The sequence below is a fragment of the Microtus pennsylvanicus genome, chromosome 1 (genome assembly GCF_037038515.1).
Source record: "Microtus pennsylvanicus isolate mMicPen1 chromosome 1, mMicPen1.hap1, whole genome shotgun sequence".
Lineage (NCBI taxonomy): Eukaryota > Metazoa > Chordata > Mammalia > Rodentia > Cricetidae > Microtus > Microtus pennsylvanicus.
In genome coordinates, this window is record NC_134579.1 from 30,719,918 (window position 1) to 30,743,257 (window position 23,340).

The 23,340-nt window shown below is 49.2% G+C and overlaps 1 protein-coding gene across 2 annotated transcripts in view; it reads right to left on the reverse strand.

The window, feature by feature from the left end:
* Rcan1 (regulator of calcineurin 1) overlaps positions 1-23,340 on the reverse strand; it is an 89,422-nt gene that overhangs the window by 55,831 nt on the left and 10,251 nt on the right. Inside the window, exon 1 of one of the 2 annotated variants that reach the window (XM_075960470.1) lies at positions 3,478-3,556. The exons of the other annotated variant lie outside the window; for it this stretch is intronic. The gene's annotated coding sequence lies outside the window, so the exon portion shown is untranslated. Of the gene's footprint in view, positions 1-3,477; positions 3,557-23,340 lie in introns of those variants that run through there. 2 annotated transcript variants of the gene reach the window in all.

A 23,340-nucleotide genomic window follows, 5' to 3' on the forward strand; every position in this document is an offset into this window, starting at 1 on the left:
TGTGGCTGTGGCTGGTACAACCTGTGCGGCTGGCACAGCACACGCTGCTTTCCCAACCGCTAGAAAATGGCTCAAATTACCAGGGTGGCAAAAGCACGCAGAGAGAAAACACGTGTCAGAGATGGGGAGCATTTCTTCAGGAGGCCCAGCATCTCCAGAATCCCACCGAAGAAATAAGGAAGAACATAGGAACACCTGAAGAAGTTCCCCATGGCTGAAGGAGCTAGACACAAGGTGGAGAGATGCCTTAGGCGCAGACCTGCCAGGGACTGGACCTCAGGCTCTGTCAGTCAAACAAAGCAGAAACAAGTAAGCACCTCCAGTCCCACCCCCACCCCCGGAAATCAGTATCCATCAGCAAATAGACAGCTGCCTTAAAGACTGCAAGGGGAACACATACATGCACTTTAAGATGTTTTCAAGAGGAGGTGTGTGGTGGTTTACCCCCATAATCCCAGCATGCAGGCTGAGGCAGGAGGATCATAGGATGTTTGAGGCCAGCCTGGACTACACAGTGAAATACAGCAACAAAATAAAGAAAAACAACCAAGGAAACACATTATTGAGAAACTACATAATTTACTTTCCGTTCTTTCCTGTTTTGGTGTGTGTGTGCGTGCATGTGTGTGTGTGTGTGTGTGCATGTGTGTGTGTGTGTGTGTGCATGTGTGTGTGTGCATGCGTGCATGTGTGTGTGTCTGTGTGTGTGTGTGTGCGTGCATGCATGTGTGTGTGTGTCTGTGTGTGTGTGTATGTGTGCAAGCCCACAACAGAGGAAGAAGACATGTGGTTCAGATGTCAGTTCAGGAGGCTGAGAGGACGCTGTGCTGAGGGCAGTTTGGCCTCAGATCTTCGCACGAGCCAACGCAGAATGTACAACGTGAAGGACAGAGCCCCAGGAGATGCCCACACTCAGGACTGTGGGAACACACATAACGCACACAGAAAGACTTACAGAAATGTCACTCAAGAAAGGCAGGTCCTACAGCAGGCAAAGCAGGATGTGACATAGTTTAAGTCAGTGGTTCTCAACCTTCCTAATGCTGGGACCCTTTAATACAGTTCCTCATGTTATGGTGATCCCCGAACATGAAATTATTTCATTGCTACTTTATAGCTCTGATTTTGTTGTTAAGAATTGTAATACAAGGCAGGTGGTGGTGGCGCACGCCTTTAATCCCAGCACTTGGGAGGCAGAGGCAGGCGGATCTCTGTAAATTCGAGGCCAGCCTGGTCTATAGAATGGGTTCTAGGACAACCAGGATTAAACAGAGAAACCTGTCTCAGAAAACAAAAACAAACAAGAAACAAAAAATTGTAACACAAATATCTGATATGTAGGCTGACAGCCCGCTGCTGTGGAAGGGTTGGTTGTTCAATCCCCCAAAGGGGTTGTGACCCACAGGTTGGTTTAAGTGGTGACTGACGTGTGAAACAGGCACACCCTCATGGTCCTTCCTGCTCAGAGCCATGGCTGCCCCAGTCCCGTAGAGTGTTTGTGTATTTGTTTAGCTACACACACGTAAGCCCTACTCGCTGACTCACAGGTTTCAGTTAACTTAGGAATTAAAATAGGATGGGGCTGGTGCTCTCTGTCAGGAAAGTGCAGTAGCCAGGCCTAGAGCCAGGCTCACCCCTATACCACCCCACGCTGGGGCTGCCCCTTCCCTGAGCTGCTCCTTCCAGCAGCGCTGTGTTGGGGACTGTGGCTCCGGGCAGCCTCCAGAGGCAACTGAAGTACCTGAGAAATGTCCAAGATACGAAAGCCTGCTAGGGGACAGCAAGGACAGCAGGCCTGGAGCCCCACAGAGAGCCACACGAGTCCCCAAGTGACACGACAGGGGTGAGGAAACACGGGTGTCAGGGGCAGAGTCGGGCGACAGCCAGAAAGCATGCCGAGACCTGAGAGCCTGAGACAAGTGCTGTGGAAACGTAAACCTTGCACCACTCTGACCTCGAGCTGCCAGGACACCCCCCCATGCTGCCCAACATGTACCCGAAACATATCATTTGAATAAGTAAATGAAATCATACTGGACTTTGTGGGAACTGCAAAGTGGGGTTGGGCACGATCTGGAAACCACATTCCACTATCTGGTTGAGCAGTGAGCTCAATGTTCAGTCAGAACCTTCAGGAAGAGTTGGGACAGGAGACAGACATTAGCTTGTTCTGGATGTCAGCTTGTCATGTGGGCTGTGTAAGAGGAAATCAAGAATGGCCGTAGACCACAGGCCAGTCAGTCTCTCACTGAGCAGCCATCAGCCAGGTACCCCAGGGAGAGCAAATGACGTCTCCTCTCCTAGGCATGCAGTCACCACAGGCAGCGGATGGAGGGCGAGGTTCTAACCTAAGGTTGAGTGTTGGCATCGACTCTGGCCTCACAGGTACCCTTCTGTGGAGAAGGCTTCAGGGGGCCCCACAGAGAACCCATCCTAAGGTGGTAGTGGGGTACCCTTAACCTCTGCACCTTCATCTGAGAAGAAATGCCTCCTTGGGCTGCACGAGCTCTGCGAGGACTCCAAGTCGGTTACAAAGAGTTAGCAGAAGTGCTGCTTCCTCATCGAGTAACAAGTAATTAGTGGATTTAAAAATAATTATATTTAGTGATGGGTCCCTGAAGGGATTTTTGGCCTGTTGTTTTGGCCCCACATGGAGAGTCTGTTAAAAAAGCAATGGCTGGGGTCAAAAGATTGTTTAGTTAATAAAATGCTTGCCTTGAAAGTATGAGTTTGGTCCTCAGAGTCCATGTCTAAAAAACAAACTAAAATACCACTGGGTGGTGGTGGTGCATGCCTTTAATCCCAGCACTCGGGAGGCAGATCTCTGAGTTCGAGGCTAGCCTGGTTTACAGAGTGAATTCCAGGACAGCCAAGGCTACACTGAGAAACGCTGGCTGGCCAGCCTTGTGATTTACAAGTGAGAGACACCATCTTAAAACCAGAAAAAGTGTATGGCATCTATAGAATGACGCCTAAGGTTGACCTCTGCCCTCCACACGTACACACACAAGTGCACACAAAAGCACACACATAATCTCCCTCTCACTCACGCACGCACACATTCACACTGTGATGAAAGACATAGACTCCACAGGTTTGACAGCATCTGAATTTTGCATGAGCTCTTTATGTGATTCTGACACACAGCCAGACTCTGAGACCACTGGGTAAACTGCCCAGAGTCCATCCCAGTTCTCACGGCACCGGATTCCATGCGTACATTTACCAAGCCCTCAGCACCAACTCTGCCATGATGCCTTACAATCGAACCAGAGGCTGACAGGACCATGATGCACTGGCTTCGTCCACTGAGGCTGCTGGTTGTCGTGAGCCTGAACACTGGAACTGTCATTTCAGAAAGGAGCACACGGCATCGGCTGTCATTCTGACAATCACCACACCACCAGGGCGTCAGGGTTTGAGGGGACGATGTCACACCAGCTCTGACAGACCCCAAATGTCTACAACCACAATTACCTTTGCATCTTAAAAGATAGTGGCCGAGGACTGCCAAGGAGAAAGGAGTGGCTGGCGTTGTGCTCTTGTGGAGAAGGAGAGTCAAGCCGTCTTATCTGTCATCAAGTGTACAGAGGCGAGGCTGCTCGGCAGGGTCAACAGTTGTGACTTCCTGTAGCTAGCTCTGCTGGCACGCAGGCCTGACAGCAAGCAGGGTCAGCATGAATGGAAAGAATGACAGTGTGTCCTTCTACCTTCCTGAGGCCGGGCTGATATGGAAACTGGCTGGCCGGGGGACGATGGAAAGTATGAACACATTCTTGCTTAGGGTTGAGTGACTGGATGAATAAGCAGCCTGGGGCCCGTGCTAAAATATCACTGCAGCTCACTCTGCTGGCTAGGATCCAGTCATGTCCTTGCTGGGGCCCATGGGACAGGATCCCTGGAACTGGAGTCGGGAGCAGTGGGTGTGGCGGCTGCGGGTGTAAATGCCCACAAAGCACCCAGCGGGCAGCATGTACTGTTTCTCCTGCTCCCCACCTTGGTGCCGGTCTCTGGATTGTCAGGGCTCTGCAACTTTGATCCCACTCTAGGGACGAGAGAATGGCTGGCTCAAGACTGCATAAAGCAGGGACGACTCCAGAACCTGCCTAGCTATGGCCTGCAACCGCCCCTGTCAGGCACACACTGGAGAGCCAGCAAAGCACTGGGAGGCAAACACTGCAGGGAAAGCCTGTGAACGGGGCTGGGGAGAGTGGTGGTAGATAAAGCCAGGAGAGCCAGGGAAAACTAGACCTAACGACTGGAAGACACAAGCCAGGCTTGTGTCTCCACAAGGCAAATATCCCTCAGCTGAAGGAAGGACTGACAGCCGAGGGGATGGCAGAAGAGAGAAGAGAGCCCCATTCCCTAAGCTCCTAACTCCTGTCCACTTAGGAAACCAGTTAGAAACAGCAAACAAACCACAAAGATAGGTAGCTGTCACTGCCAGACATCAATGCCATTAACTCTAAGAAAAACAAAAAAACATAAAAAGACAAACAAACAATCAAACAAGAAAACCAAAACACTGACAAGGAAATGTTTGAGTCACAAGGAGAATAGAAGCAGGCATTTAGGGGAAGTTGGGAAAGTGGGAGATAATGGTGGGGAGGAGGTGGGGCCTAGAACTGACAGTGACCCTCCAGCTAGGAATCTCTTATCAAACTGCAGGGCTGACCAGACACTTGGCTTAGCAGGCGCTTCTTCCCAGCTGTGTCCTGAGTAAGAAGCAAGGACTGCAGGCTTTCCCCAGCTCAGGGCTCAGCTGAGCCTCGGGAGAGGGTTCTGTGCTCTCGGCCGTTGACACCTTGGGCTCACTGTCCACAGGAGGACATTTATCATCAGTGAGGCATCTATTCAAGACCCAGGTGCTGTCCTAGGTGCTGGGTGCTGACACTTCAACAAAAGCTCGTGATGGTGTCTTAAGGGGTGACCCGTGCCACAGGACTGCTAAGCTCAAAGTGGAGGACGGTGTGCTGCTGGTGAGGGCTATGAAGGCCTGCCTGAGAACCCATTCGGGACTCAGCAGCAGTGTGTGGGGAGGAAGAATAGTCTAGGAACCCAGACGGCACCCACCGCAGTGGAGCAATAGCAAGAGGGCAGAATGGCCCTGCCATGCCAGAAGCGGAGCTGAGGAGGCTCTGGAGGCAGAGCAGCAGGTCAGAGACACTCGCGGGCGTTCTGTGGCATGTAGGCCATGTCCTGATGTGCTGGAGAAGCCCCAGTGTGACCATCCAGATGTGGCTGGTTCCAAGGGGGACAGCACTTCAGGGACAGGAGAGGGGACAATAGGAGGCTGTGGCTGAGAGGCAGAGAGGAGCTGGAGAGATGGCTCAGAGGATAAGAGAGCTTGCTTTTGCAGAGGATCTAGGTTCAATTCCAGACCCACTGCAGCTCACAACTGCCTACAACTCCAGTTTTGGGGAATCTGATGACCTCTTTTGGCTTCCCTAGGCACACACCATATGCACACACACACACACACACACACACAAGCACACATATATACGTGTAGGCAAAACATTTACACACATAAATAAAAGAAATATATATTTTTAAAAAGATGCTGAGGCTGTTGGGGGCTGGAGAAACAGCTCAGAGGTTCAAGGCACGTGCTGCTCTTACTGAGCACGGGAGCTCCCAGCCCTCACATGGAGCAGATAACAGCTCCACAACAACAGCTCTAGGGGATCTGATGCCCTCTTCTGGCTTCTGTGGGCAACTGCACTCACATGTACTGCCCCGCCCCCCAACACACACACACCATAAGCACATACACGCACTTGCACTTGCTATTTATTCCGGAACTAATACTGTTTCCTAATAAAGTCCTGCAGGTATTCTGACTTGGCCCTTGGAGAGCTCAGGTCACTATCATGGTTGAGCTGAATCCTTGTCCCTCTGTCCCCAAGTGCAGTTTGCCTCGTGCAAGGTCATCCGCAGGCCTCATGTTTGAACACCTGGTCCCCAGCTGCCAGCACTGTTTGGGGACAGGTGGTTTTCTTTGCGAGAACCTGTGCATCCCTGGGGGTGGGCCTTGGAGGCTATAGCCATTTCTTATTCTAGCCAGAGCTTTCTGCTCTCTGACCTGAGACCTGAGAAGCCACTGCCACGTTTCTGCCACCACAGACGAGCCCACTTCTGCTGCCACTCCTCACTTGTCATGTGGATTGTGTCCCCTGAAGCCATGAGCCAGAATGAATCCTCGTTCCCTAAGCTGTGGCTACTGTGTATCTTGTTGGAGCAATTATACGCACGGCTCGTACACAGTTTCCGATCCGGCACTGAAGCCCCCACCACGAGGGCTGCAGCCTGAGTGTCTGCTGCCTTAGAAAAGGGGGGGATTGAAACAGGGTCACTAAGTGGGTCTGGATTCAACCTGATATCTCCACAAGACAGAAAATGCTAGGGCACACAAAGGTCACTAGATGGACGGTCTGAGGATACGGGGAACAGAAAGCAGCCTGTTACACAGCCACCAGAGAGGCCTCACGAGGAACTAACCTGCTGGTGCCTTCACCTCAGACTTCCAACTTCCAAATAAAGAGAAGGTTCTGTTGCTTAAGCTGCCAGAGTCTGGCATTCTGTTCTGTCTATAGGTTGATCTATAACTTAGAGCCCACATGGTCAGAGCAGCTACTGCAGAGCCCCGACGTCTATCCATTAACATATCCATCCTGCTTCATTCATGCACGCACACGCACATGCACACATGTGATGTGGGCAGCAGTCTCCTTCTACACGCATGCACACATGAATTTATACAGAAGCAAGGTTCATGGGTCCCAGCAATCATAATAACAAAGCCTAACCAAGAGCTTTGGCTTCGGGGTACACCTCCAAATCCTTCTAAACTGCAGCTCTGGGGGTGAATACTGTCTCCATGTCCTAACCAAGAACTTTGGTTTCAGGGTACACCTCCAAACCTTCTAAACGGCATCTCTGGGGGTGAATGCTGTCTCCATGTCCCATCCCAGCATGCAGCAGCACTGGCACCTTCCCTGGCTCTGGCCCCAGGCCACTGAGCTTTGCCCATTGAGTCCCATTGGAGCCTGGCCTGTGGCTGGTCAGTTACATCCTTGATGCCCCTGAGTGCCAGGCACTGTGAAGGGCGTTACAGGAGGACTAGAAGATGCCTGCCCTGTGCAATCGTCCCTCAGTATCTGTAAGGAAATGGTTCCAGAATCTAAACCCTCTGGCTCCCAGGTACCTTATGTAGACTGTGGTAGCATCTGAAAGTAACCTATGCACATCCTCCTAAACGTTCTAAGTGCCCATGCTGGCACACAGCTTTCCAGTCGGGCACAGTGGCACAATTAGTCCCTGACAGTGGTAGCCAGCCACATGCCCCTTGGCTCTGCCATCATCTTTGGATGATGCTAAAAATAAAATAAAATAAGACTTGGTAAGTCCTAGGATCAGTTCTGGATTGCTGTTCTGAACACAACATTGGTGGCTGGTTCAGGCAGAGGGGGCAAAGTCCCTCTTTCCAGTTCAAGGCAGAGATGGAAGTCAATACTAAAATGGGGCAATGTGTACCATCACACCCGGGCCCAACTCCTGGCCTCCGCTCCACTAGAGCCACTGTCCTGGGTCTGGAAACATCCCTGCCACTATCCCTTGTCAAGACCCAAGTCTTGTCATAAGTAAGGACTCATTTATTACCAAACCACAGGCTCAACCATCTGTACCTGTGTTCTCCAATTCCAGGGGGAAATAAAAACACACTTCCTGGCTGAGGTCGTCTCAGCTCTGCCCAGGTTTTCCGATGTAATGTCCCTAGCATGTTCTAGTGACTGACTCTGAGGCATCAATCTGCAATTATAGGAAAACCTTGTGGCTTGACTTAATTAGCACGCGGGAGGCCATGGGATGGGGCCTTGGCGCTAGGTCCACGGGAAGAGAACACGGGCAGGAACTGTTCTGCTCACCAATGTCCACTGCACTGAAAAAGATGCTTGCACACTCCTCCCTGAGACAAGCTCAACCCTCCCCTGCTGTATGTCTACAAAACCTGCCCGACTTTCCATAACTGATGGTCTCTACCTTGCTAGGTCCCAAAAGCTCGATTACACGACGATCTCTAAGAAACCTCATCAGACACACTCACATTTCAGCGAAAATACTGGGTATCGGTGAGTTCAAGTGTTTCAGCCTAATACTAGATGGCCCTCACCCAACTGCCTGTTACCCATCGCCAGTGCCTGTAAGTGCCAGGTCAGGGTGGCCCTGTATGATCAACACACCGGCTGGGCCATCCTGAGTCTCAGTCTTCCATGTGGGAGTTAGGAAGCATGGATAGGCAAGGCGAACACATCTGTCACTTCCCTGCCATTAACAGTGCACTCAGCAGCCTGCACTGGCTGAGCCTACTTCCTGGAGCAGGGGACCATCTGCAGGAGACAGGAGGGTGGCTCTACCATCAGGCCCACTGCTGCAGGAAGTCCAGAGGGAACCAGGCTTAGTAAACAGATGGAAGCTGTCCAGAATGCTGAGCCAGATCCCATCTGCCCTCAAGGGATCAGCCAGAGGAATGCTTTATGCCCCAGGGTGACCAATGCCCCAGACAGACCCAGAATCCTACAGTAAATAGGAAGGCAGGCTAGTGTTCACTCAGTCTGAATCTGGAATTAGAGGGGAGGGGATGGGTAAAGTGTGCTCGTACATATTTGTTCAGTGACATGGGCAAGCGACTATATTCTGAGGTGTTACAAACAGACAGGGAACATAAACGTCCCCTACAGACTTTAGAGGGTGTCTATCCTGGCCCTGGAGTCAGATGCAGATCTCCTAGAATAAACAAACAGAAGCTGAACAGATGAAGACTCTGAACTGCCACCCAGAGGAGGAAACAAAGAAAACACATGGACAAGAAAAATCTTGCTGTCGGAGAAAAATAGCATTCTGTGGCAGCAAAGGGGAACGGCCACCCTTTAGGGAGCCCGTGGCCATGAAGTGTAATATGGGAGTATCTCAGTGATGTGGGAGTGTTCCAGTGATGTGGGAGTATCTCAGTGATGTGGGAGTATCTCAGTGAAGTGGGACTATCCCAGTGATGTGAGAGTGTCCCAGTAATGTGGGAGTATCTCAGTGATGTGGGAGTATCTCAGTGATGTGGGAGTGTTCCAGTGATGTGGAAGTATCTCAGTGATGTGGGAGTATCTCAGTGATGTGGGAGTATCTCAGTGATGTGGGAGTATATTATTGACGTGGAGGTGTTGCAGTGATGTGAGAGTATCCCAGTGATATGGGAGTGTCCCAGGGATGTGGGAGTATCTCAGTGATGTGGGAGTATCTCAGTGATGTGGGAATATATTAGTGATGTGGGAGTATCTCAGTGATGTGGGAGTGTCTCATGATGTGGGAGTATATCAGTGATGTGGGAGTTTCCTAGGGATGTGGGAGTATCCCAGTGATGTAGGAGTGTTCCAGTTATGTGGGAATATCTCAGTAATGTGGGAGTATCCCCGTGATGTGGGAGTATCCCAGTGATGTGGGAGTGTTCCACTGATATGGGGGTGTTCCAGTGATGTGGGAGTATCTCAGTGATGTGGGAGTGTCCCAGTGATGTGGGAGTATCTCACTGATGTGGGAGTATATCAGGTATGTGGGAGTATCTCAGTGAAGTGGGAGTTTCCCAGTGATGAGAGATTGTTTCAGTGATGTGGAAGTGTCCCAATGATGTGGGAGTATCCCAGTGATGTGGGAGTATCCCAGTGATGTGAAAGTATCCCAGTGATTTGGGAGTATTTCAGTGATGTAGGAGTATCTCAGTGATGTGGGAGTATCTCAGTGATGTGGGAGTATCCCAGTGATGTGGAAGTATCATAGTGATGTGGAAGTATCTCACTGATGTGGGAGTGTCCCTGTGATGTGGGAGCGTTCCAGTGATGTGTGAGTATCACAGTGATGTTGGAGTATCTCACTGATGTGGGAGTATCTCAGTGATGTTGGAGTATCCCAGTGTTATGGGAGTATCCCAGGGATGTGGGAGTATTTCTGTGATGTGGGAGTATCCAAGTGATGTGGGAGTATCCTAGTGATATGGGAATATCCCAGTGATGTGGGAGTATGTCAGTGAAGTGGGAGTATCTTAGTGATGTGGGAGTGTTGCAGTGATGTGAGAGTGTCCCAGTGATATGGGAGTGTCCCAGGGATGTGGGAGTATCTCAGTGATGTAGGAGTATCCCAGTGATGTAGGAGTATCTCAGTGATGTGGGAGTATCTCAGTGATGTGGGAATATATTAGTGATGTGGGACTATCTCAGTGATGTGGGAGTATTTTAGTGATGTGGAAGTATCTACGTGATGTGGGAGTGTCCCAGTGATGTGGGAGTATCCCAGTGATATGGGAGTATCCTACTGATATGTGAGTATCCCAGTGATGTATAAGTATGTCAGTGATGTGAGAGTATCTTACTGATGTGGGAGTATCCCAGTGATATGGGACTGTCCAAGTAATGTGGGAGTGTTCCAGTGATGTGGGAGTGTTCCAGTGATGTGGGAGTATCCCAGTGATGTGGGAGTGTTCCACTGATATGGGGGTGTTCCAGTGATGTGGGAGTATCCCAGTGATGTTGGAGTATCCTACTGATGTGGGAGTATGTCAGTGATGTGAGAGTATCTTAGTTATGTGGGATTGTTCCAGTGATGTGGGAGTATCCCAGTGATATGGGAGTATCCTACTGATATGTGAGTATCCCAGTGATGTATAAGTATGTCAGTGATGTGAGAGTATCTTACTGATGTGGGAGTATCCCAGTGATATGGGACTGTCCAAGTAATGTGGGAGTGTTCCAGTGATGTGGGAGTGTTCCAGTGATGTGGGAGTATCCCAGTGATGTGGGAGTGTTCCACTGATATGGGGGTGTTCCAGTGATGTGGGAGTATCCCAGTGATGTTGGAGTATCCTACTGATGTGGGAGTATGTCAGTGATGTGAGAGTATCTTAGTTATGTGGGATTGTTCCAGTGATGTGGGAGTATCCCAGCGATATGGGACTGTCCAAGTAATGTGGAGTGTCCCAGTGATGTGGGAGTGTCCCAGTGATGTGGGAGTATCCCAGTGATGTGGGAGTGTTCCACTGATATGGGGGTGTTCCAGTGTTGTGGGAGTGTTCCAGTTATGTGGGAGTATCTCAGGAATGTGGGAGCATCTCACTGATGTGGGAACATCTCAGTGATGTGAGAGTGTTCCAGTGATGTGTGAGTATCTCAGTGATGTTGGAGTATCCCAGTGATGTGGGAGTATCTAAGTGATGTCGGAGTTACCAGTGATGTGGGTTGTCCCAGTGATGTGTGATTATCCCAGTGATGTGGGAGTGTTCTAGAGATGTGGGAGTATGTTAGTGATGTGGGAGTATCCTACTGATGTGGGAGTATCTCAGTGATGTGGGAGTATGTCAGTGATGTGAGAGTATCTTAGTGATATGGGACTGTCCAAGTAATGTGGGAGTGTCCCAGTGATGTGGTAGCGTCCCAGTGAAGTGGAAGTATCTCACTGATGTGGAAGTATCTCAGTGATGTGGGAGTAGCTCAGTGATGTGGGAGTATCCCATTGATATGAGATTTATTCAGTGATGTTGGAGTGTTTTAATGATGTGTGATTATCCCAGTGAAGTGGGAGTTTTCCATATATGTGGGAGTGTTCCAGTGATGTGAGAGTATGTCAGTGATGTGGGAGTATCTTAGTGATGTGGGAGTGTTCCAGTAATGTGGGAGTATCCCAGTGATATGGGAGTGTCCAAGTAATGTGGGAGTGTCCTAGTGATATGCGAGTGTCCCAGTGATGTGGGGGTGTCCCAGTGATGAGGGAATATGTTAGTGATGTGCGCGTATCTCAGTGAATTAGGTGTGCCCAACTGAAGTGGGAGTGTTTCAGTGATGTGAGAGTGTTCCAGTGATGTGTCAGTGTCCCAGTGATGTGGGAGTGTGTCAATGATGTGGGAGTATCCCAGTGATGTGGGAGTATCTCAGTGATGTGATAGTATCCGTTTGATGTGGGAGTATCTCAGTTATGTGGGAGTATCCCAGTGGTGTGAGATTGTTCCAGTCATGTGGGAGTTTTCCAGTGATGTTGGAGTATCTCAGTGATGTGGGAGTATCCTAGTGATGTGGGAGTGTTCCAGTGAAGTTGGATTGTGCTAGTGATGTGGGAGTATCTCAGTGGTGTGGTAGTCTCTCAGTGATGTTGGAGTATCCTAATGATGTGGGAGTGTCCCAGTGATAGGGGAGTGTTTCAGTGATGTGGGAATGTTCCAGAAATGTGGGAGTATCTCAGTGATGTGGGAGTGTCCCAGTGATGTGGGAGTGTCCCAGTGATGTGGGAGTGTCCCAGTGATGTGGGAGTGTCCCAGTGATGTGTGAGTAGCTTAGTGATGTGGGAGTATCTCAGTGATGTAGGAGTATTTCACTAACGTGGGAGTATCCCAGTAATGTGGGAGTGTTGCACTGATGTGGGAGTGTCCCAGTGATGAGGGAGGGTTCCAGTGATGTGAAAGTATCTCAGTGATATGCGAGTATCCCAGTGATGTGGGAGTATCCCAGTGATGTGGGAGTATGTCAGTGATGTGGGAGTATTCCAGTTATGTGGGAGTGTTCCAGTGATGTTTGAATATCTCAGTGATGTCGGAGTATCCCCGTGATATGGGAGTATCCCAGTGATGTGGAAGTATCCCAGTGATGTGTGATTATCCCAGTGATGTGGGAGTGTTCCAGAGATGTGGGAGTGTTGCAGTGACGTGGGAGTGTTCCAGTGATGTGGGAGTATCTTAGTGATGTACGAGTATCTCAGTGATGTGGGAGTGTTCAAATGATGTGGGAGTGTCGCAGTGATGTGGGACTATGTTAGTTAAATGGGAGTATCTAGTGATGTGGGAGTGTTGCAGTGATATGAGAGTGTCCCGGGGATGTGGGAGTATCTCAGTGATGTGGGAGTATCCCAGTGATGTGGGAGTATCTAAGTGATGTGGCAGTATCTCAGTAATGTGGGAATATATTAGTGATGTGGGAGTAGCTCAGTGATGTGGGACTATCTCAGTGAAGTGGGAGTATTGCAGTGATGGGAGATTGTTCAAGTGATATGGCAGTGTCAATGTGATGTGGGAGTATATCAGTGATGTGGCAGTATCCCAGGGATGTAGGAGTATCCCAGTGATTTAGGAGTGTTCCAGTGATGTGGGAGTATTCCAGTTATGTGGGAGTGTTCCAGTGATGTGGGAGTATTCCAGTTATGTGGGAGTGTTCCAGTGATGTTTGAATATCTCGGTGATGTCGGAGTATCCCCGTGATATGGGAGTATCCCAGTGATGTGGAAGTATCCCAGTGATGTGGGAGTTTTCCAGTGATGTGGGAGTGTTCTACTGATATGGGGGTGTTCTAGTGATGTGGGAGTATCTCAGTGATGTGTGAGTGTCCCTGTGATGTGGGAGTATCTCACTGATGTGGGAGTATCTCAGTGATGTAGGAGTATCTCAGTGATGTGTGAGTGTCCCAGTGATGTGAGATTGTTTCAGTGATGTGGGAGTGTCCGAATGATGTGGGAGTATCTCAGTGATGTGGGAGTATCCCAGTGATGTGTAATTATCTTAGTGATGGGAAAGTATCCCACTGATTTGGGAGTATTTCAGTGATGTGGGAGTATCTCAGTGATGTGGGAGTATCTCAGTGATGTGTGAGTGTCCCAGTGATGTGGGAGTGTTCTAGTGATGAGGGAGTATCCCAGTAATGTGGGAGTATCCCAGTGATGTTGAGTATCTTAGTTATGTGGTAGTGGCCCAGTGATGCGGGAGTGTTCCAGTGATGTGGGAGTATCTCAGTGAAGTGGGAGTATACCAGTGATGTGGGAGTATCCCAGTGATGTGGGAGTATACCAGTGATGTGGGAGTGACCCAGTGATGTGGGAGTGTTCCAGTGATGTGTGAGTATCTTAATGATGTCGGAGTATCTCACTGATGTGGGAGTATCTCAGTGATGTTGGAATATCCCAGTGATGTGTGAGTAGCTTAGTGATGTGGGAGTATCCCAGTTATGTGGGAGTGTCCCAGTGATGTGGGAGTGTTCCAGTGATGTGGGAATATCTCAATGATGTGTGAGTATCCCAGTGATATGGAAGTATCTCAGTGATGTGGCAGTATTTTAGTGATGTGGAAGTATCTAAGTGATGTGGGAGTGTCCCAGTGATGTGGGAGTGTTCCAGTGAAGTGGGAGTATCCCAGTGATATTGGAGTTCCCAGCGATGTGGGAGTATCTCAGTGATGTGGGAGTGTTCCAGTGAAGTGGGAGTATCCCAGTGATATTGGAGTTCCCAGCGATGTGGGAGTATCTCAGCGATGTGGGAGTATTCCAGTGATGTGGGAGTTTTCCAGTGATGTGGGAGTGTCCCAGTTGTGTGGGAGTGTCCCAGTGATGTGGGAGTATCCCATTCATATGGACGTTTCTCAGTGATGTGGGATTATTTCAGTGATGTGGAAGCATCTTATTGATGTGGGAGTGTCCTTGTGATGTGGGAGTTCCCAGTGATGTGGGAGTGTTCCAGTGATGGGGGAATGTCTCAGTGATGCGGGAGTATTTCAGTGATGTGGGAGTATCTCAGTGATGTGGGAGTATCTCAGAGATGTGGGAATATCTCAGTGATGCGGGAGTATCTCAGTGATGTGGGAGTGTTCCAGTGATGTTGGAGGGTCCCATTAATGTGGGAGTATCCCAATGATGTGGGACTGTTCCAGTCATGTGAGAGTTTCCTAGGGATGTGGGAGTGTCCCAGTGATATAGGAGCGTCCCAGTGATGTAAAGTATACCAGTGATGTGGGAGGGTTCCAAGAAGTGGGAGTGTCCCAGTGATAAGGGAGTGTTCCAGTGATGTGGGAGTATCCCAGTGATGTTGGAGTGTTCCAGTGATTTGGGAGTGTCCCAGTGTTGTGGGAAATTTCCAGTGATGTGTGAGGATTTCAGTTATGTGTGAGTATCCCAGTTATTTGGGAGTGTCCCAGTGATGTGATAGTATCCCAGTGATGTGGGAGTGTTCCAGTGATGTTGGAGGGTCCCATTAATGTGGGAGTATCCCAATGATGTGGGACTGTTCCAGTCATGTGAGAGTTTCCTAGGGATGTGGGAGTGTCCCAGTGATATAGGAGCGTCCCAGTGATGTAAAGTATACCAGTGATGTGGGAGGGTTCCAAGAAGTGGGAGTGTCCCAGTGATAAGGGAGTGTTCCAGTGATGTGGGAGTATCCCAGTGATGTTGGAGTGTTCCAGTGATTTGGGAGTGTCCCAGTGTTGTGGGAAATTTCCAGTGATGTGTGAGGATTTCAGTTATGTGTGAGTATCCCAGTTATTTGGGAGTGTCCCAGTGATGTGATAGTATCCCAGTGATGTGGGAGTGTTCCAGTAATTTTGAAGTATCTCAGTGATGTGGGAGTGTCCCAGTGATGTGTAAGTATCTCAGTGATGTGCAAGTATCTCAGTGATGTGGGAGTATCCCAGTGATGTGGGAGTATCTCAGTGATGTGTGAGTATCCCAGTGATGTGGAAGTATCTTAGTGATGTGTGAGTGTCCCAGTGATATGGGAGTATCTCAGTTTCTCTTTCTGTGATCAATCACAGACTAGAGCAATATAAGGGAGAATGGGTTTGTTATGGGCCACAGTTCACGGTTTAGTTCAACATGGTGGGGTAGTCAAGGCGATGGTAGTTTGAAACAGCTGCTCACATCATGTCCACAGCTGGAGGCAGGAAAGGATGCACAGGAGCAGCTGCTCAGCTCCCTTTCTCCAGCTGCACAGTGAAGGAACCGCCCAGTGAAATGGCACCACCCAGAGTGGGCGGGACTTTCCACCTCAGTTAATGCAATCACAGCCAAGCTCAGAGAACCCTCCCGCAGGTGACTCTAGATTCCAGAAGGTGACAGTTAACACTAACTGGCACAGGAGGCATGGAGCAGGACACAGTGCAAGGGACTGGAAGTGGACAATGACAGAGGCAGCCAAATGCTTGAGAAAAAATGGTGCAGGTTCTAGTCTTTGGGCATGTCCCCCAGGCTTTAGCGTCCTCATTGGGAAATAGGAGGGATCAGAACAAACCAGGTAGACTGGATGCAAGGGGTGGTAAGAATTTGAACTCTGAAATAAGACAATGGAGTTCCATATCTGCCCCCCTCCTTCTTGGCTGTGCTATACCATCCAGTGACCCTCCCTCCAGAGGCCCAGAGTCCTCCAGCCACAGAACTGGGACAGCTCAGAGGACGTGCTGGGAGGGAACCAGAAGGGTCATCTTAGAGGAAGGGAAAAGATGACTGCTGCAGCTCCCCGCCTCAAGGCTTCTCTCTGCTCAATGGAGCAACAGCTGCTGAAGGACAGACTCCAGCTGCCTGAGACCTTCCATCAAACCAGTTCTGCCACATGTGCCACAGCTCGCTTTGTGGGAAGTGAGGCTCAGAGCTGGGCACTGCAGGTGGCTGCTGCCGAGAAAGAGAGACTGGGTTCCTGTCACACCCAAGGATCTGGCTTCTTAGCTGGCCACAAGACTCTGCCGCCTTCTGGGAGGAATGGTGTGTTAGCCTGCTTCCATCACGGGGGTGGGGGAGTGAGGGAGTCAGGGGGAGATCTGAGAATGCCAACTTAAAAAGCAAGAGAGGTCAATTTGGGCCACGGGCTCAGAGGTTCATGGTGCATGGTGGGGAAGGGCACAGTGGAGGACTCTCACCTTATAAAAGCCAGGAAGGGGAGGAAGGGAGAGGTGGGAGGAGGAAGGGGAGGAAGGAATGGAGGAAGAGAAGTGGAAGGGACGAGTGAATATGTGTGTACACCAGGAGACAGGGGCAGAGTTCAAGGCACACCCTCACTGAACTATTTCCTTCTGTTAGGAATATTTCTTAGGACGAGCCTCTCCGCCGATGCAAATAATTCAAATCAGACCAAATTAGACCAAATAAAGGTGCTCATGTTTAATGCAATGCTCCCGGGTGGCCCGGGAAAGCATGGCAAGGGGAAGAGAGAGAAGGGGACACCATGCAAAACCTGGAGGCCATGTGTTCATTCTCTGAGCGGCAGCCTAAATAGCCTCTGGGAGTGGTCCTGACCTCCCTGGGGAGGGGTCATCACTTGGTGGGCTTTCTTGACACTCCCTGTGTTGAAGGAGGCCACTTGTTGGTTCCTGGATGCTCAACCCTGAAATAATCACACAGAAACTAAATTATTTAAAACACTGACAGCCCCTCACCCAAAGCCTTTGGAATGCTAACATAGCACAAGGGAAGCTTCAACACCAGAGTGAAGGGCTGACACAGAAACATGAATGCAATAAAAATACTCTAGAAAGCCAGCCTTGGGCCATGTGTGTGATAACGTCCACAAAGCCTGAATGACTCCTGTTTAGACTGGAATCCTGCCCACGAGATATCTCTGTATGTGTGGGAATATGCCAAAGTCTGAAAAAACACAAAAGTCAAAGCAGGGTGTCCCAACACTCAAGGGACTCGGCCAGTGAGGAGCAGCAGGAGGCTTTGGTATGAGGGCTGGGTTACAGAGTCAAGATGGGGCAGACACTTCCCTTATGGGAAAGCAAAATACGGAACAGTGAGTTCTCACTTTTTATTACATTTATTTAGTTAGTGTGTATGTGTCTATGCGTGTGCGCCCATGACAAAGGTGTGTGTGAGTGTGTTGTAGTCAGTGTGTATGTGTATATGCGTGTGCACACATGACAAAGGTGTATGTGAGTGAGTGTGTTGTAGTCAGTGTGTATGTGTCTATGCGTGTGCACACATGACAAAGGTGTATGTGTGTGAGTGTGTTGTAGTCAGTGTGTATGTGTATATGCGTGTGCACACATGACAAAGGTGTGTGTGAGTGTGTTGTAGTCAGTGTGTATGTGTCTATGCATGTGCACACATGACAAAGGTGTATGTGTGTGAGTGTGTTGTAGTCAGTGTGTATGTGTATATGCGTGTGCACACATGACAAAGGTGTGTGTGAGTGTGTTGTAGTCAGTGTGTATGTGTCTATGCGTGTGCACACATGACAAAGGTGTGTGTGAGTGTGTTGTTGTCAGTGTGTATGTGTCTATGCGTGTGCACACATGACAAAGGTGTGTGTGAGTGTATTGTAGTCAGTGTGTATGTGTATATGCGTGTGCACACATGACAAAGGTGTGTGTGAGTGTGTTGTAGTCAGTGTGTATGTGTCTATGCGTGTGCACACATGACAAAGGTGTGTGTGAGTGTGTTGTAGTCAGTGTGTATGTGTATATGCGTGTGCACACATGACAAAGGTGTGTGTGAGTGTGTTGTAGTCAGTGTGTATGTGTATATGCGTGTGCACACATGACAAAGGTGTGTGTGAGTGTGTTGTAGTCAGTGTGTATGTGTCTATGCGTGTGCACACATGACAAAGGTGTGTGTGAGTGTGTTGTAGTCAGTGTGTATGTGTATATGCGTGTGCACACATGACAAAGGTGTGTGTGAGTGTGTTGTAGTCAGTGTGTATGTGTATATGCGTGTGCACACATGACAAAGGTGTATGTGTGTGAGTGTGTTGTAGTCAGTGTGTATGTGTATATGCGTGTGCACACATGACAAAGGTGTGTGTGAGTGTGTTGTAGTCAGTGTGTATGTGTCTATGCGTGTGCACACATGACAAAGGTGTATGTGTGAGTGTGTTGTAGTCAGTGTGTATGTGTATATGCGTGTGCACACATGACAAAGGTGTGTGTGAGTGTGTTGTAGTCAGTGTGTATGTGTATATGCGTGTGCACACATGACAAAGGTGTATGTGTGTGAGTGTGTTGTAGTCAGTGTGTATGTGTATATGCGTGTGCACACATGACAAAGGTGTATGTGAGTGAGTGTGTTGTAGTCAGTGTGTATGTGTCTATGCGTGTGCACACATGACAAAGGTGTGTGTGAGTGTATTGTAGTCAGTGTGTATGTGTCTATGCATGTGCACACATGACAAAGGTGTGTGTGAGTGTGTTGTAGTCAGTGTGTATGTGTCTATGCGTGTGCACACATGACAAAGGTGTGTGTGAGTGTGTTGTAGTCAGTGTGTATGTGTATATGCGTGTGCACACATGACAAAGGTGTGTGTGAGTGAGTGTGTTGTAGTCAGTGTGTATGTGTATATGCGTGTGCGCCCATGACAAAGGTGTGTGTGAGTGTTTTGTAGTCAGTGTGCTTGTGTCTATGCGTGTGCACACATGACAAAGGTGTGTGTGAGTGAGTGTGTTGTAGTCAGTCTGTATGTGTCTATGCGTGTGCACACATGACAAAGGTGTGTGTGAGTGTATTGTAGTCAGTGTGTATGTGTCTATGCATGTGCACACATGACAAAGGTGTGTGTGAGTGTGTTGTAGTCAGTGTGTATGTGTCTATGCGTGTGCACACATGACAAAGGTGTGTGTGAGTGTGTTGTAGTCAGTGTGTATGTGTATATGCGTGTGCACACATGACAAAGGTGTGTGTGAGTGTATTGTAGTCAGTGTGTATGTGTCTATGCATGTGCACACATGACAAAGGTGTATGTGTGTGAGTGTGTTGTAGTCAGTGTGTATGTGTATATGCGTGTGCACACATGACAAAGGTGTGTGTGAGTGTGTTGTAGTCAGTGTGTATGTGTCTATGCGTGTGCACACATGACAAAGGTGTGTGTGAGTGAGTGTGTTGTAGTCAGTGTGTATGTGTCTATGCGTGTGCACACATGACAAAGGTGTGTGTGAGTGTGTTGTAGTCAGTGTGTATGTGTCTATGCGTGTGCACACATGACAAAGGTGTGTGTGAGTGTGTTGTAGTCAGTGTGTATGTGTCTATGCGTGTGCACACATGACAAAGGTGTGTGTGAGTGTGTTGTAGTCAGTGTGTATGTGTCTATGCGTGTGCACACATGACAAAGGTGTGTGTGAGTGTGTTGTAGTCAGTGTGTATGTGTCTATGCGTGTGCACACATGACAAAGGTGTATGTGTGAGTGTGTTGTAGTCAGTGTGCATGTGTATATGCGTGTGCACACATGACAAAGGTGTATGTGTGAGTGTGTTGTAGTCAGTGTGTATGTGTATATGCGTGTGCACACATGACAAAGGTATGTGTGAGTGAGTGTGTTGTAGTCAGTGTGCATGTGTATATGCGTGTGCACACATGACAAAGGTGTGTGTGAGAGAGTGTATTGTGTGGAGGTGAGAGAACAGTGTGCAGGGTCAGTTCTGTCCTTCCACCATGTGGGCCCTGGGCATGGGCCTCAAGTGGCTTGGTGGTCAGCACTGGGACCCGCTGAGCATCTCACTGGCTCAGCTCTATCTGAACACATTTTAAGTCTACGTAGGTGACAGAAGGAAGGACAAGTGACAAAGAGAGAGTCGGCCTACTAATATCCTAGCCACAGTCACAAAATCAGGACAAAGCTGGTTCAGACGTGGACCATGACATTAACAGGGGTTCTGATACATGCATATAAACACCATTTAGGCTGCATTTCCATTGTTCAAGGGGAAGTGTTAGTAGGCAGAGCAGGAACAAGTCATGGCGAACATACAAACAACCCCCTTCCTGCAGCAAACAGAAAAGCCGACAGTAAGAACACAAAGCACTGCCAGGTGGTGGTGGCGGCGGCGGCAGCGCATGCCTTTAATCCCAGCACACAGGGAGGCAGAGGCAGGCGGATCTCTGTGAGTTCGAGGCCAGCCTGGTCTACAGAGTGAGTTCCAGAACAGCCAAGGCCACACAGAGAAACCCTGTCTCGAGAAACAAAAAAAAAGAAAGAAAAAAAAAGAAGAAAAAAATGAACAATAATGCAAAGCACTCAAAGAAACACTCTCCGCCTCCCCACCTCCCTGCATGCACGCAATGGAGACAGCAGTGTTGCATCTGAACCACAAAGGAAAAGAAGAAAAGGGTTCTGTGGGGCTGTCATCGCCAGGGAGTCAGAGGGTCAGTTGTAAATAATAAATAAACAGATAAATAAATGAATTAATTAATAGCCCTCTTAACAAATTCTTAGCCTCAGGCCAGAAGCTCACCAGAAAAACAGTGAACATAAGCAATTGGCAGAGACAAAGCACCAAATGACCAAGAAGCCTGTTAAGATGGCCGGCCCTGTTCCCTGTTAAGGACAGGCTACTTAAAGCAAGGAGGGATTCTTTCCCATCTGTCAAAGACCCAAAATGGTAAAAGACAGGATTCCACAGGGCTGGTGGCAATGTAAACACAGCCATACGGTAGTACGATGGAGAGAAACTGGCAGAGGCTCCTGCCTCAGGAACGTATGCACACACATAAACAGACATGTCTGACGGGATGCTGGGCACAACACTGTGTGTGGCAGGAAGGCGCTCCCCAAGGACAGGGCAGGTCTAAGATGGTTGTCACAGCGCCTACCTGGGTTCTCTCTGCCTCCGCCTCCTTTCTCCCTGCAGTCAGTTTAGTTCCTCCCCAGCCCGCCTACCTGGGTTCTGCCCTATCAACAGGCCAAGGTGGTTTCTTTATTCACAGAGGGGACTCACACATCACCTGGCCCAGCAGCGTCACGGCAGGACACACGTCCCCTGCGGTCATCCTCTGCACTAAGTACAGAACTCCTTGCTGACACACGGCTCTATCACAGCCCGCTTTACTCCACAACACTCACAAAGCTCCGTCCTGGATTTACCTAGACTAGGAAACTGCACGCCTTCTCACACGGGCCCAATCACCTTCCAGCCACCTGCAGGAGTGCAGGGCAGCCCTGTGATGGATTCTGGCTGGGGCCTGCTTTTAGGAGCTGCCAAGGTTTACAGAGCACTGGCAATGCCTACCTGAAAACCACAGGTTAGGAAGCAGGAAGGAAGCTGAACCCACCCCTGCGTCCCAGAATCTCAGTCCCAGTCCAGGCAGATGTCACAGGGTTCTCTCCCATGCGAGTGAGCAGGTCTAAGCACGGAGCTCTGGCGAACCACCTGGGACACAAGCTTTCCCTTTGAGAGTACTCACGTTAGCGACCTGACACAGGACGCTGCTCACAATGCCCTGGCGTTTCTGAACTAGTGGACATTTTCACGAGTGAGTTCTCTGATATTTTATTGTGGGGGTCATGGTGCTGGCATGGAACCCGAGGCCTTGCCCATGTCAGGCAAGCGCCCTACCAGGGAGCTACATCAAGTCATAATTATTTATTCTGATTACTTATTCATATGATTTTTTTTAAAAAGTCAAGTTTTTGGAAAGAAATTTCCTAAACTGTGTCAGTGAACAATTGGTACAGGAGGATGACTCCATTAGGAGGGTTCCCCTCAGGCAAACTCTACTCTCCTGCCTCAGCATCCAATCCTAGCAGGGAAGGCAGCAGCAGAAGGGGCTTCCTGCTGGCCTGCTTTCTGCTAGGAGATAGGATGGTGTCTCTCCCCTTTGAAGCTGAAATTACAAATCTGTCTTTGCAGTTCTGGGCATGACTGCTCCCAGCTTCCTCAAGGGAAAGGCAGGCCTGAACAGTCTTAAGTCAACAAGGGATCCAAGGAGAACCCAGAGGAAGTTACTCCCTCTGGTAGTGACCACTGAACAGCACAGGTACAAATCTCACAGGCAGGGCACCTTGCTCTTTTAACAGTGGCCTGGAGACAGCCTGAGCTCCTTTATGTAGAATAAGAGAGAAGTCTCTACTGGACCCAGAAATGATGGAGCTGCCCACCCTAGGAGGCTCCAGGTCTGCCCACATCTGGTGAGTCACCTGGGTCTCTGTTTTCCCAGACAAATGCAAGGTGAGGGTCACAGGATGCTTCTTCCCATGGGCTCTGCAGGAACTGTGAGATTTAGTGATGCTTGCTGTTTTATAAAGAGAAGTCACCTTTGTCTAGAAGATGAGCAGATAACAGCATCTCCCCTAGAAGGTCATAAGAAAGATCGGAAAGGGTGACACTCATACAGAGTTGACACAAGTCACAAAATGCTAAATTGATGTACTCAGAGTTAGTTTTGGAATTGCTAATTCTATAGTTTGCCACCCAAACTGGGAAGGCGTGCACTGAGAATACCCTCACCCAGAGTAGTGGCAGCCACCTGGAGTCTTTAGAAGGCTGAAGCCAGAGGGTTGTCTGAGTTGGGAGCTGGAGGGCAGCCTGGCCAACACAGTGAGACTTTCACACATACACAGACACACACACACACACACGGAGGAAGAAGAACTAATTTCCCCAGGCAATAAGCATAAACAAGGTGGACAGACAGCCATCCTCTCAATAAGGTAAACCTGCCCTGACATTTGGAAAACTCTCTGCTGTCAGACTTTAAACAAATGTCATTCTAGTGTTTTGGCAAATCTTCAGACAGCAGCAGGACCACTTAATGACCAGGGCTGGGATCACTTAAATCCTCACTGGTGCAAGATCA